At 37.5% G+C, this 15,813-nt stretch overlaps 1 protein-coding gene across 9 annotated transcripts in view; it reads right to left on the bottom strand.

Annotated features, from left to right (window-relative positions):
• Positions 1-15,813, bottom strand: part of PCDH9 (protocadherin 9) — a 678,474-nt gene that overhangs the window by 501,347 nt on the left and 161,314 nt on the right. The window lies entirely within an intron of this gene.

Raw genomic sequence — 15,813 nt, 5'->3', positions numbered from 1 at the left:
GATTATATTCCTGCTTTTAAGGATTATCACCAAGACAATGCTAAGAACTGTTACATTAAAAGCGTGCTCCCAGCTTGGTTTTGAATGTGTCTACCCAACATCATGAATTAATTACTTTTCCATCCTCTGTCCTGAATTTCCATAGTTGTGGTTACAAACAAGATCGTTGTCTCTCAAATATTTAGCTTTAATTGTGAAGGCAACTTGGCCCTTAACCTTGTTAGAGTAATTGAATAAATGTGGCAAGAACAATGCTCCTCTCAAGAGATTCAGCCTCCATCTCAGTCAAAGACTTAGTAATTTTGGGGTAGGATGCAAAACAAAGCAAAACTTTTCTCAAAGATTAAAAAAAATAAAAGCATATATATTGTCAATTTTCATTACAGCAAAACCTCCAACAGCAGGGTGCTTCAAGGCACCTTACAAGGACCAAGTGTTCAAAATATATTAATTACTGTTAAAAAATAAGTGAACAGCAATTTAGCAAAATTTACAGGTAATAAGAAAGTCCTGTTAACCAAGTCTGAATAAGACAGGAAACCTGAGAGATAATTGACCAAGGGAGATGGGTGGCCGTCTTAAAAGGGGTGAAAATAATTTATTTAAATGCAAAATAAGGCCTATTGGGAAAACAAACAATCAAACTAAAAAAAAAAATCAAAAAACCAAACCAAACCAAACCAACCAAACAAACAAAACACACAAAAAAAACCCAAAACCAAAGAAACCTAAACTTGTAACAGATAATTTGTTTTATCAGAGATCTCAATTACTAGCACCATCTTAGGAAAAACACCTGGGTCTCACTGCAGACAGCTCAATGAAGAGCCCTGCTTGATGAGCAGCTGCAGTCAAAAAAGCACATAAAATGTTCAGATGCATAAGAAATGAGGTGGGGAATAAGAAAGAAAGAAAATATGTCATTATATGAATCAATAATTTTCTCTTCTCTGGAATAGTGTGAAGTACTGGTCACCCCATCACAAAAAGATATTACTGAATTAGAAGGTATTCAGAAAAGAGTGATTGTGATAATTAGGCATACAGAGGAGCCTTCATATGAAAAGACTGAAAAAACTGAAAAAACTGGAATTGTTAACCTTAGGAAAAAAAAAAAAAAAGATGAAAGTATAAAAATGGTAAGTGGCAAAGAGAAAATAGATCAGGAGCTTCTGTAGTCCTGCATCTCATAATTCAAGAACAAAAGGACACTAAGTGAAAGTGAAAAGCAGCAGCTCCAAATCTGATAAAAAAGCATACTTTTTAATGCAGCACATAATTAGATTACGGAACTCAATGCCACAGGATGTCACTGATGCCAAGACCTTACCAAGATTCAAAGAAGGACTTGGCACTTACAACTCTTGATATTCTTGGGAATCTTATGCTGACTAACTGTTAAAAGATTTTGAAAGAGAGGTTATGTGCCATATTTCATGATTTAAAAGACAATAATTTCTTAAAAGAATTTGGAGAAAAGTTCCCTCTAAGTGGATTTTCCCATCTCTGGCTGTTTGATTATTTTGTTCATTTCTTTGCTTGTTATGTTGGCATTTTCTCTTGAGACATCTGGGCAGTCTTGGAGGGAGTCTGTGTAATAATGAATCACTATTCTAATTCCTATTATCCCAGTACTACCCCAGTATCTTAGTATCTCCTATGAGATCTTAGTATTAGGACTTTGGGCTTCCCTTTTGCAGAATAATTGTCTTATGCTCTATTGTATTCCACTCCATTCCAGTTAGCCAACTGGATTTGTCACCCACTGTCAATTAGTATATAGCGTTGTGCATGTGTTTGGAGCAACAGTGAAACTTCTAGATGAAGAACCAAATACATTTTCGCTGTGACAGCAATTCAATTGATTCTGTGTGCCCCAATTGCCTTCCAGCCCTATCTTAACCTCCAGCTATGCTATTGACATCTTGCTTCACATCCTGCAGCTGGAAAACATGCAATGTCTCTAAAATAGAGGCACTTTACTTCTTAAACTTCCTATTCTCCACAGCTTACTTACCACGTTTTTCTCCCTTCTGCCTTGCTGCTCACAGAGATATTCTTGTTCCCATTTTTGTTCTTATACTATTTATTTTCTAATTCATTAGCATTTTCTTTACCTAGTTTTTTTCTATATGAAGATTTTCAGAGCAGGCAAACAGTGACAGGCACAAGCATAAAAGAACTTCTCAGATCAGATCTGTTAAGTGAAAACTGAATCAAAAACAGAGTGCAAGAGATACTTGGTAGAAGCAGGATAACAGAGTAGGAGCAGCATTCTCAAACAGGTCTTCTTCCCACTGTTACTAATGCCATTACATTCTCAAAGCCAGAGGGGAGAGAGGCAGGAAGAAATCCTTTAAGTACCTGCCTATGTAGCAAGCAAAAAAACCTGCTAAATTCTGTGGGGATTTGGGGGTAACTAGAAAGTAAGTGAAGATATTGGGGGTGGGGGCACATAGAGCAGCTGTGCTTGTAGGGCCAGCTCAGGGGAGCTCTACATGCCTTGAAGAGAAGTTGAATTCAGACAGTGCTTACAAACTGGACACTGCAGAGAGTGAAGACATCTGGAGAAGGGATGACACCTGAAAGAAAACAGGCAGCCCCAGCTGAGCTAAGATATGGCTAGCTACCACAAAGAAACGTGTTATGTTTTGTCTCCTCTTCCCCAGCTTCCATCACCGAAGGAATGCAATGTGGCAGGTTGCCAGGTTATCCCATCAAAGTTCTCCTTCACATAAAAGGCTAGACCTTTGAAGGCCCCTTCCAACCTGGGCTGTTGTATGATTCTATGAATTGGCACTGTATGTATTAGTACACGTTTTGGTATTGTCTGTTTTCCTAAACTTTCACATGCATGCCTCACTAACCAAACATAGTCCTATAATTATTTTATCTTTTTTCTATTTCAGGATAAAAATATTAAAGTAGCAAAAAAAGGTTATGTTCTACCTCTCACATATTGAGCTGGTATATCACACACAACGCTACAAAGCACCATGCAGATGACATATTTGTGTTGCCTTTGGGACATCCACATTGCACTCACCACATGGTTTAGATATGCCTGAGAGTTTACAGTTAGTCTGCAAGACTGGTTTTAGGCTGAGTCCAATCCAAAGGACATGTACTGAGGACACTCAGGCATAAATATGCTATGGTAGTACAACATTCAATAGCAAAAGAGGAGGAGCTGGTTAGCAACAGTAAGGAATTTAATTCTAAAAGCCTAGAAGAAATAGATCCTATATTATGTGGGATAATAAAAAGTGTGAATACTGCTAGTCTCACAGGAATATGAGAGTTGCTTCCAATCTATGAGTATTTACAAACATGAACTCAGAATAATTGGTATGTTTATTGCTCTTCACCTTTTAAATTTTTAAGACTTAATTCTCATTGATTACAATTCCACCACCACGTAACAAGGAAATACCTTTAATTTGAAAGGCATCTACTAGGGTAATTGTGCATTGTATTTTTTCATCTTAAGTACTACATACATGAAAAAAAAATACCCTAATGGTGCACAAATACTATATTTTGAGCCATATTTTGGCCATTTTATTTTACTAAAACTCACCCAGCTTTAACTTATCTTCCTTCTTGAGAATTCATATTGTGAAAAGAAGTAGCAGACCACCTGATCAGGAAGAGCAGATTTACCTAAATGTTCATTATTTTGCAACAAAAAGTTTCCACCTAGATGTTTACGCTCCCTTTTCAAGTTTCCCAGCCTTCCTTTTGAAGTCTTCTGTTCTAAATCTTGTCACCAGTTAAAGAGCATGGCCTGAAGTCAAGAAACATTTTCATATGAACAATTTACACAATTACTGAAAACTATTCTAACAATATGCTTTCCCCTTCTTAGCAAAGAAAAATAAATGCCACCCAACTATTAAAATAAAAGATAATATATTTCATTATGGTTATGTGAAATTGCGTTTCCCATATTACCTCATTCATGGTACACAAATGCATGCTCTCTTCCTGTTTTGCATATTGAAGCCAAACAACATATTTTACTTTTTTTTTCCTATATCTCATATTAGGTCTGTGTTCTTTTGTTGTGAATTGTGTCTGGTATAGAAAATACACTTCTCTTACCATTAAAACAATCTTCTTATTTTGGAAATTTAAGCCAATTAGATTAGGTAGAAATGTGCATGGAATGAAATATGGATGTGATAGATTTCAGCATCTTAGTTAAAGAAAGGGCACGTTGTTTTGTTTGATGTCACTGTAGGGCACTTGGTTTTGTTTTGTGCCACTGTATACTTGATAATGAGCTTTGGAAGAAGTACCGGTGAATACTATCCTATCTGCTTCCATTACAGCAAATGTCTTCCAAAAACAGAAAAGAGAATTTGTGCCTATTTTAAAAGACAAAAATTAACGTGCAGAATGTTGTAAGACCCCATTCAGCACTTCTAAAAAGTGAACATTTTCAATCTGGAATTTCACTTGCCCAATTACAAGTTAGGTTTCAGGACTAAAGGTGAAACTAAGAGACCCTCTTAAAACAAATGCCTACTAAGTTTTATGCTGTCTAATTTATCACAACTTTATCTATATTACATAGAAAATCATATTCAGTCCCATGCAGAACTCACTCGTTGCTGGTAGCTTTCTCTACACATTATTTGGGATTTCACATACACCACACTTTATCCTCAATCCAAAAGTGATTTTTTTTTCCCTTCAATGCAGAGATTGAGCTATGCTTAATGGTTCTGAATTGGCTTTCCTAAGGCTGAAAAGCTCCTTTTTTTTCTCAGACATTTCAGTCAGGAATGGTGTGATTGGAAGACACCAATGGCAAAGTACAGCTTTTTTTATTTTGTAGATTTCATGAGGACATAAGGCATATTTCCATGAAAATAGTTAAGCAATCAGAAAAGCTTAAGCATACTTAATATTAAGTATAAACATAACTAATATCTAAGTATAGTTATAAATATTACTTGTTCTTGACATAACTATATGATATGGCTTATGCATCTATGCCTTTAAAAAAAGAAATCCCAAAATAAACTACAGGTCCCAGCAATATCAAAGATAATAACAAATTCTCTGCTTCTATTGTTCTAGCATAAATTTATCTCTGGATAGAATCTGCATAAAATCTAATCTGTTACTATTTCCTTTGTCCGCATTAAAATTTTCCAGTATTAAAATATAGGTAAAATCAGATTTGTAATGTCTTCCAAAAAACTACTCATGTATCAAAATCAGCCTCTATTCAGGATTCCACAGTGAAAAAGGGTCCAGATGTGCAACCTTTATCCACATAATTAATCCCATGATATTCACTACTTACATATAAGGAAGTAATTACTTACTTAAGTAAGGTGCTTGTAGGATGAGGCCTGAAATTGTTGATTTTGTTCTTAGCCAGTAGTTCATGCATGTATAGCTTTTTTTTTTTTTTTCCATCCTTTTAAATTTAATTTTTTTGTCCTTTTACATTTTCCAGGATGATCATTTTTGGAAGCTTATAAGGAGAAGTTCTAAGTTTATAAGGGGCATTATAAAGTGGTCATCTTATGCTATGCAGTGGACGATTATTACATAAAATATCTTGGGTTTTTGTTTCTCCTGAGATTAAAATTTCTAGCAAGAGGAATTATGAAAATGCAAAGCAATCTCTGAGCCAATAAGACTTTTATAAACCACTGCAAAGATAGACATTCTGGATCATACTTTTCCTTAGTTCATGGAATTCATTGGATTTTCAGTTCATGGTAACCAGAGCTCTCTCCTGAACTATTCTTCTTCATTTCCCTCCTAATCTCCAAAACTGTCAGTGTTCAAACATAAGAACATTGTTTTTACCAGCTCATTCATTTCTTCCAAAAGATCTCAAAGAACAAAGCAGACAATTATCTATCCAGAGATGGATGAAAGTGGACATTACTGTCACATTTTTAGTAAGTTTGCAGATGATACCAAGTTGAGTGGGAGCATTGCCTGCTGGAGGGTAGGAAGGCTCAGCAGAGGGATCTAGAAAGGCTGCATCAATAGGCTGAGGTGAATTGAATGAGGTTAAATATGGCAAAGTGCCAGGTTCTGCACTTGGGTCACAACAATCTCATTCAGCACTACTGTTTTGGGGATGAATGGCTGGAAAGCTGCCCAGCAGTAAAGGATCTGGGGGTGCTGTTTGACAGCCAGCGGGACATGATCCAGCATGTGCCCAGGTGGTCAAGAAGGCTGATGGCATCCTGGCCTGTATCAGCAATAGTGTGGCCAGCAGGACCAGGGCAGTGATTTCCACCTGTACTCTGCACTGGTGAGGCCGCACATCAAATCATATGCTCAGTTTTGGGCCTCTCATTCTAAGGACATTGAGGTGCTGGAGGGTGTCCAGAGAAGGGCAAAAAATCTGGTGAAGAGTCTGGAGTCCAAGTCTTACAAGGAGTAGCTGATGGTACTAAGGTTGTTTAGCCTGGTAAAAAGGAGGTTCAGATGTGACCTTATCACTCCCTACAACTACCTGAGAGGATGCTGTAGCCAGGTGGGGGCTGTTTTTTCTCCCAAGTAAAAAGTGATAGGATAAGAGGAAATGGCCCCAAATTGTGCTGGGGGAGGTTTAGATTGGATACCAGGAAAAGGGCTGTCAAGTATTTAAACAGGCTGCCCAGGGAAGTTGTTAAGTCACCATTCCTGAATATATTTAAGATTTTCAGTTGTGGCACTTATGGCTTAGTGATGGACTTGGCAGTGCTGGGTTAACAGTTGAACTCAATGATCTTAAAGGATTTTTCACACGTAAATGATTCTGATTCTGCAAAGTTCTGACATGGGATGAAGGAGAGTCCTAAACATGTTAAAGTCTGACTTTTTTCAACATCTGGATGAGCAGGGAAGGTATATTAGGGGTATGGATATTCTGTCCTCCACTCAAGCTCTAAAAGAACTGAGACTCAGAATCATGTAGTCATAAGTATTCCAAGTGAATTAATCTGTTAGAATTGTAGCTATTTGTGTAAAATTATATAATTCTCATTAGTTATTAAGTTCTGCAATTCCCAAGTGCTAACAGAGGCTGCAATTGCCACATAGTAAGTCAAAAGCCAAAGGATAAACTCTCTGTGGTAAATGAGATGATGGCTGGAGAACTGAGAGCTGGCATTTTGCCAAATTGAAGATTTGTATAGGACAAATGGAGTTGAGAAATAAACTTAATCAACAATGGACAATTTTTGACAGAGATAACAAAAAGAAATTATTGATCTTGTCAACCTTAACATTATCTCTCACTCTCCTTAATTACTGTGGCCAAATTAGAAGTAGCATCTCTTACTAAATTGTTTGTGCCAACCAAATTTCCATACAGTTAACTCCAAATAATGAATAGCCTACAGAACAACCTTTATTCATAACTTTGTACACTTTCAACAATTTTTTCTAGAACAGTGGTTAGGATTGTGACTCTTGGCCTTAACAGAAATCAGTAGCAGGTGGATGTTGTCCAAAAGAAAACTAGCATTTAGGTTGAGTTGTTGCTTTGTTGTGTGCCACTTCTCTACCAATGTCTTGGTCAATTTACAAATTTAGTTTTCATTCAAGTGAGGTATTTGAAGTGCTAGGTTGGTCCCAACATTCTGCAAACCATCTATATCTCTTCCAAGCTACTTCTCACATGTCCTAATGGGGAGTACTTTGGCTTCGCAACAGCTGTTGGCCTATTTAGACTATATTTAGTGATGCCCTGAAAAAGGTGTGGCTTTATAAAGGAATCACTGAGGCACCTATAACAACTCCTTTTTCAACAGGTCTAAATATATTGTAACACTTTTACAAGAAAACTTTATTGAGGTTAATTCTGTGTTTTTTTGGACATATTCATCAACTTCTAATTTGGAAAATTCTGTCTTTTTGTTGTACAGATAATTGAAATTTAGCCTACTGGCGAAGAGAAATTAACCAGAGCAACTTCACAAGAATCTGAAGTAAACAGAACAAGTCTCTGAGTGAAAGTATAGAAAGGCTAATGAAATGCATACATCAGAGAAAGCAGCATGCAAGAAGGCAAACCCTGTTAGAAATTCACTCTTTAGTGTGAAAAATATTTATACTTCTCTCCTCTAACCTGTAAGCAAGTTATTACTGATTAAGAAACCCACCGATACTCATAAACATTTATAATGCAAAAACAATTATAACGAAAGATTTTAAGGAACAGAATTACAATTCAGGCATTGTTTGGGAAGGCCATTATTTGCTATTTTTAAGAGCAGTTTAACTATACCCAAGTATCTATGACAATATATTAAACATCCCCCAAGTGCACCTCATGCACTCAATGTGTCATTCTCAAGGAAGGTACTCTGCTGCCCTCAAAGACAGTAAAAGCATCTTAATTAATGAGTGAGATACAAAATCACACTTCACTTTGAGGGGACTTTCCTACTGCTTTACTCTCAACATAGAAGTGAGAGGTCCTTTCACATAGGGGCCATTTCCTATGTGCTTGCAGAGCAAAGGGCTGTATTGGAAATAGTAGCAAGAGCTCTTCCTCTGCCCCTCCTCATTTAACAGAAAGTTTGTACCGTGTAACCTTCCACAGGGTAGAGCAAAGGATTCACGAGAGTGAATCCTCTCAGCTTGAGCATGTAAAACTTATTATTACCATGACAGAAATCTCATTTTCCAAGCATACTCTGTCTCTTGCAGAATATACAAGGTTTAAATGCAGATGTAGTCAAAATCTCATTAATGACTCAGATCAAGAGCTGCCACTGATCATTAAAACAAAAATGCAGTGATTTCTAAATCTTAAAATGACACAGCAGCTGTGCATTTTGGGAAATGAGAGGAACTGTAACTACAATGTAACAATCCATGAATATTTTCTTTCTGCCGCCTAGGCATTGCTGAGATTTTCTAGGTAATACGAAAAGAACAACATAGCCTTTATATGACATTTTCAAGCTATCTGATTAAAAAAAAGAGATAAATATTCCATGTTTTTCTTGATGTCTATCATACTCTGCTTTCTTGATGCGTGTGTAGTTCGCTTTCACTCTTCAAAGAGTTGCTTTAAAAGAAACTTTAAAAGCTTCTCTCTTTATTTTTAAAACTCAAGATTTTGTAAATCTTATTCTAAACATTCTCTAAAGGAACATATCTTACTGGAATACAAAGTTTGAAATACAACAGCAATTTTACATAAATGAACAGAAATCATCACTTGCAAGTAAAGGATTAGAATGTGAACTGGGCACCACCTGCAGGTAATGGCCACTAGTGGGACTCACTGTCTTCATCACTTATCATCACAAATAATGCTATCTGGAAATTAAAAATATAGAGTTAAATAAAAGAAAAGTTAAAAAACAGTGTAACAGAAAAAAAAAATCTGGTTGTCGACATCTGAGATTCCCTAATATTCATAAACAAGAAACGAATCTCTATTTACAATTTATATTTAAATCCTGTGTATTTAATGGGAATTAAAAATGATTCTAACAAAAAGAGTCCCATCCCATAAACAAAAAAAGAGAAAAGAAAAAGAAGAAACACAACTACAGAAAACAAAAAAGTTATAGTTAAAAATATTTTAGATCTAAATTTCACTCATAAACCCACAATTTGGAACAGGTGCTTATGAAATCTTTTCGATTTCATGTGAAATGCAATATGTGATCTGATTGAAACAATAACCAATCAAATAATTGTCAAGTACCTGAAATGGCTGTGTATTGCAAATGAGTTCTTTGGGAAGTCAATGAGAATTACCAAGTGACAACTCAAAATGTCTGTGACAAAGAAAGTGCAACTGGACTTTTGCACAGCAGTAATACTAGCTGTCTAGTGGGCAGAATTTGGAGGAAAGCTAAGCACTTCCAAATCAAAAAATGGGAGTGTGTGGTGGGTTGACACTGTCTGGACGTCAGGTGCCCACAAAAGCCGCTCTATCACTCCCCTCTTCATCTGGACAGGTGAAAAAAAATATAATGAAAAGCTCATGGGTCAAGATAAGGACAGCAAGAGATCATTCAGCAATTACTGTCACAGGCAGAACAGACTAGAGTTGGGGGAATTAACCAAATTCATTACCAATCAAATGAGAGTTGGGTAATGAGAACTAAACCCAAATCTTAGTGACATCTTCCTCTCACACCTCCCTTCTTCCTGGACTTAACTTTATACCCTTATCTATACCTCCTCCCCCCTGCAGCACCGCGGACAAGGAATGGGGATCCAGTCCTTCCCCCTCAGGCAGAGAACACCTCGCACTCCTCTTCCCCTGAATCCAGCATGGTATCCCTCCCATGGGAGACAGTCCTCCGTGAAATTCTCCTGTGGGAGTTCTTCCCACAAGATGCAGCTCTTCAGCATCTGCTCCAGCATGGGTCATTTCCACAGGGTGAAGTCCTTCAGAACAGGTTGCCAGCGTGGGTCCCTCGTGGGCTCACATATCCTGCCAGCAAACCTGCTCCAATATGGGCTTCTGTCTCTCCATGGGTCCACAGATCATGCCAGAAGCCAGCTCCAGCACAGGGTCACAGCCTCCTTTGGGCATCCACCTACTCTGGCATGGGGTTCTCTGTGGGCTTCAGGGGCACAGCTGCCTCACCATGGTCTGCACTACAGACTGCAACACAGTAACTTTTTACCCTTCTTGAATATGTTTTCACAGAGGTGTTACCACCATCACTGATGTGTTCGGCCTTGATCAGCAGTGAGTCCATCCTGGAGCCGGCTGGCATTGGCTCTATTGGACATAGGGGAAGCTTCTCACTGAAGCTGCCCCCACTATCAAAACCTTGCCACATAAACCCAATACAGGGAGAAAACAACACCCCTCTCACAGGTGTCAGCCATCCACCAACTCACCTGCCAGATGTGTTGAAATGTCATTTTAAGGAATAATCTAAGGTAAAGTCCCTCCAGGACAAGTCCCAGTCTCTGCAATAGGCATCTCTCTTAATAAATTACTAGTTTGTTTGTTTGTTTTTTACACTTTACACTTTGGAAATGGAAATTCTACCATTTTGAACTCTTAGTGTTTTGGTGTTACTCTGTTAAAGAAAGACAGGAGAAAATCAGTCCTCAAGAATTGTTCTTCATAAACTCCCTGCAATGTAATTGGCTCTATCTGGTTTTAAATGAAAAGCAGCACACAAAGGGTAGAACCCTGGGGGGAAAAGAAAATCTTTGAAAAAAGCAAATAAATGCAAGCTCATGAACAGTACTTATCTAGCCACTACAAATTAAAAGTCCCTCCCTCTTCTATTTACCTCAAACTGAATCACAGTTATCATTGCAATGTATTTCCAAGAACAAGTAGCGTGGGTATGCTCGAGGGCTCTGTACTGGAAGACTAAGGAAAAATTGACAACAAGCTGCAGATTTATGATGCATGAATGAAGCAAATGTTTGTCACATGGCTGAAAAAGCCTCTTGTCTCTTACTGCTAGACTTGTACAGCTGTTATTCGGTATTTATCCTTTCCCTCACAATCCACAAAACCAGGAAGATCCTTGAATATCCTCTCAATTTCTTTTTGACTTGTAGGTCTTTACACACCTATCAACAAGCCAGAGCCTCAGGAAGCTGTCTGTCTCTGTACACCAAGGAATATTGGCATGACTAACACAGTAATACTGTTTCAGGCATTTGGCTTAACCGTCTTCATCGTAAACAAATTGCTTAATGGCTTTGGGTAGCAAATACATACAGAGCTGTGCCAATGGATTGAGAAATAGCTGAGTAGGTATGGTTTGGGATCATATTTATTGGCATTGCACTTAAAACCTCTTCTGACTCATCATTTGCATCATCATCTAAGTTTGATCCCTTTTGTTCAGCAACTCAATGCTTCTTAATTGTTTGTTCTAAAACAAAAAAGAAATCAAAAGTCAGGACTCTGTTCCTCCATTCAAAAGCTTGAGAATCAATAAAGATGTGTAGGAAGAGATTCCTTACCTTCATTAACAACATAGCTGAAAGGAGTAATGCTCCCTAGAATTAGAGTTAACAGGGAACAGTTCATCTATCAAGAACATTGATACAGTAAAATGACAAAATCTGGTAGCACACATTACAAATCCCTTTGGGCTAAAGTGCTTTAAAGAGTTCTATAAAGCAACAGAGATTTGACAGGAACTCAGGCAAACCTCTCTGTGTATGGCAAGTGCTGAACAAATATCCATGGAATTTTTAACAAAATGATGCATTAAATATTATGTAAGAAAAGATTATGCCTTTGAAGCATGGCACAAGTACAACAGTCCGCCTAGTTTTTCCCATACTGCAACAATTAATGCCATTGTGCATATTCTATCTTGAACATCTTGCCATTAGTGGAGAATTTGCTGTTTCTGTTCGGAGAAACAAACGAGTCATCAAAAATTTCCTTCACACATTCTTGTTTACTTATGATGTCAGGACACCTGGCTTGGTCTAAAAATCGGACACTAAATACAGCTTTCACGATCAGAAATAAACACTAACAGCAATAGAACCCAACCCTAGAACACAGCAAAAATCTTGATGAAATTTTTTGTATTTTGTATATATTGTTGGTGGATTCTTTTGGCATCTTCACAGCTGAATGGCCATGATTACGGCTCCTGCTTTTAGCCACTCACCTTCACAGCTGCAGCCAATAAATCCACTGGCCTCTGAATTTATGTTTCAGAAATAGGTTTTATTTCTTCAGGTGGGTAGGTACAAGTTCTGCCATGCAGCCAAGCACCTTGTGCCACAGTGTCTACTGCTTCCAGCAGTGACTACACAAAAAAGTGTTTAATTGCTCCTTCTGTGCAGCCTGAAGGAAGTATGGTGAACCTGCCCAGCCACCAATTTAACTAGGTCTGTGAGCAAACTGAGAGATCAAGGTTAAATAAATTAATTTAACCCTGTTTAACAGACTGGTCAGTCCCACTGGCAAGGTCCTCCCCTAACTACCCACCTTTTTTTTTCTTTTTTTTTTTTTTTTTTTGACTGTCATCTGGATTTGATCCACCACTGAAAACCAAGCTTGCTTGTTTTAAAAAGATCCAGTAAATCCATGTCATTACATATGGCTTTTAATACACATACACACACACATATACATATAGAATGGAAGTACAAATTTTTAAGACTAATTTTCTGTAATATTTTGGATGCTTTTGAGGACTAACCTATGATGTGAAAGTCTGAGATGATTAGGGCAGGAATACATGTCCTAAAAAATTTATCCCAGAATATTTGGGGATATATATTCCAAATTGAAAATATGCTTCTGACCAATGACTTTTAACTCCTGTCTATACTAAGAAGGAGACCTTCTTTGAGTGAGTCATCAAAAACTCAGCATAGTTTTCATCCTGACACCAAACATCTCTCCAGTGTAAAGGAATTATCTACTGAAGAAGGCTACAGCAGCTCAGAATATTTTAAGTTCACATGGTAAAAATACCAAAAAATGAATAGAATCACATTTCTGTTAAATTTTTCAGTCTTGGAATTTGCCTAGACCATTAATAATAATTAAACAAGTTGCTCATGTTTACTCTGTTTTAATATTGGTTTAGGTGTCCAGAGGAAAACTGCAATGTTTAATATTTAAATATCAAACTTTGATTAAACATTAGTGTGTTAAACTAATATTAGGGAAAAATGAAAAAGAGTTCATAAAACTGACCATAAGTCTCTTGGGTTGCAAGTGCTAAACACACGCTTTGAAATTTGACATGTAGGCATTTTTTCAAAAAGTAGCCTGACCCCAAGATCACAAATGTGAATTCTAATTAAGAAGCAATATTTCTAAGTCTGTACTTAGTGCTGGCCTGTGCAAAAAGATGCATGTTTACCATCAGAAAGAATCTGCAGGATTCTGACTAAAATCAGATATGAGCATAGCAGCTCAAAGAGTCAGGACAAAAGGTACTTCAGCATCAAATCACCCTACTTTCTCTCTTGAACAACTTATTAATTTACCCTCTTTTTATTCTCCTAGAAATAAATTGAATTCCCTAATGGAAATTATTAAACTAACAGGACTCTCAGTCAGGTCTGCCACTTTATAAATACTTGAGGAATTTCCTTAAAATCTACTAGGTGGGGTCTAAATAAGCTTCCTACACCTTGGAGCCATTACACCTTCTCTTAATATTAATCCGTCCCCCTTTTTCAGAAATATTATTCTATATCAGTCATTTATAAGAGTTCATGCGGCGATCTGTTCACCCATTGCTTTTCCTATTGCTTCCCCACTTTTCCTCGCTTCTAGTCCTGGCCGCTCCCTCAGGTTCTCCCCATTGGTTCCTGTACCCCAGCCCCGCCCAGGAACCACCCCTGGGTCCCTGACAAAACCCCCCTGCGCCGGGACCACGAGGTCTCTCTGCCTCTGGGGATCGCAGGGGCAAGGTGTGATTAAAGTCCTCTCAAGTCCTCATGGGAGACCCTTCTTGCCTCCTTTGCCATCACTGGTTGTAGCACTGCTAGCTGCTGGAGCAAGATCTCAGGGCCATCCGAAATGGACTAAGGGAGGGCGTAGCATCCCCGCTGAGCTCTCACTAAGCTACAGCCTGCTAAGTTAAATCTAGCACTACAAGTTCAGTTCTGTTTCTCCTGAAAAACCCCATTACCATAGTTTGAACTGTTCAAAAAAAATGTGCAGGGATTTTCCAAACTAAAAAAAAAAAAAAAACAAAGCCAAAACAAACTACCCACCAAATATGTAGAGTTCAGATTTTGAATGATTTAGTCATTGCAAAAAAAATCTGAAGAGGTTTGAGATACCCCTTTCTTCCCCCCCCAACTCCTCCCCCAAAAAAAGAAACAAAGCAAAACCCAAAAAAGCACAAAAAACACTCTCTAGAAACCAGCTGTTTTCAATCCTGAAATGCTACAAGGATTACAGACAGGGATAAACATCCATTGCCGGGGTGCAAATGTAAAAGCCTACACATTTGTTCATTTTATATCATAGTTGCAAATTATCTAAGTGCAATTTCCACTATGTTAAGGAGACAGCGTATTATGCTTCTAGCTTTCAGTCAGGTTTAATAAAGAGAAACCCTTCTGCTGAATGAACAGTACCCCTTGGCTACTTTTAAAATAATCCATTGAGAATACTGCAATATTCCATACATTTATTAAAAGTATTGTGTTTCCTTAAGGAAATACCCCAAAGAAGCATTGCTCACTTTTTTTCACATACATGGAATAAAAATGCAAACACTCCAAGTTTAGATGTTAGGTATTTTTGGTGGGGTGCTTTGAGATTTTTTGGCTTTCATTATTGACAACAGTAAAAAGATTGTTTAAGACTAGCTGTGTCAGAATTTTGGATACCAAGTGTGACAGGCTCTGCAGGTGTACAGTGCTTTCCTTATTGATACAAATTGAATCTGAACGTAGCAATTTATTCAGCAAATCAAACCAATCACTGCACTGCAGTTTTCTCTTTCAGCTCTCATTTCCCAACCAAGTACTCTTAACCACTTTGCTACTTTTGCTTTACAGCAAGGTTTCAAGTGCTATTAGATATTGTTTTATGGTCGGAGTATAGGGGTTTAAAAATTTTTAAATACTGTTATGCTGCCATTAAGTGCTGCATCATTCACACCTATTCCATAATAGTTTCTTGTCTCCAAACACAATACCATTAAATGTATTTCTCTCCACCTTACGCTAGGAAAAACCTGTATTTTTATCCCATGCAAAGCATTCAAAGAGCTTGCAAGTAATTTTTTTTTCCTATGAACTGTAAATATTTGTCCTAAGAACAAGATTATCTCAAATTCTTCTTTTTTATTATGAATCATACTTTAAAAAGAGGTTCTTTAATGCAATTGTGCTGTATGTTATTTC

This window comes from Aphelocoma coerulescens, chromosome 1 (genome assembly GCF_041296385.1).
Source record: "Aphelocoma coerulescens isolate FSJ_1873_10779 chromosome 1, UR_Acoe_1.0, whole genome shotgun sequence".
Taxonomy (NCBI): Eukaryota; Metazoa; Chordata; class Aves; order Passeriformes; family Corvidae; genus Aphelocoma; species Aphelocoma coerulescens.
This window is presented reverse-complemented; position numbering and strand designations above follow the sequence as displayed.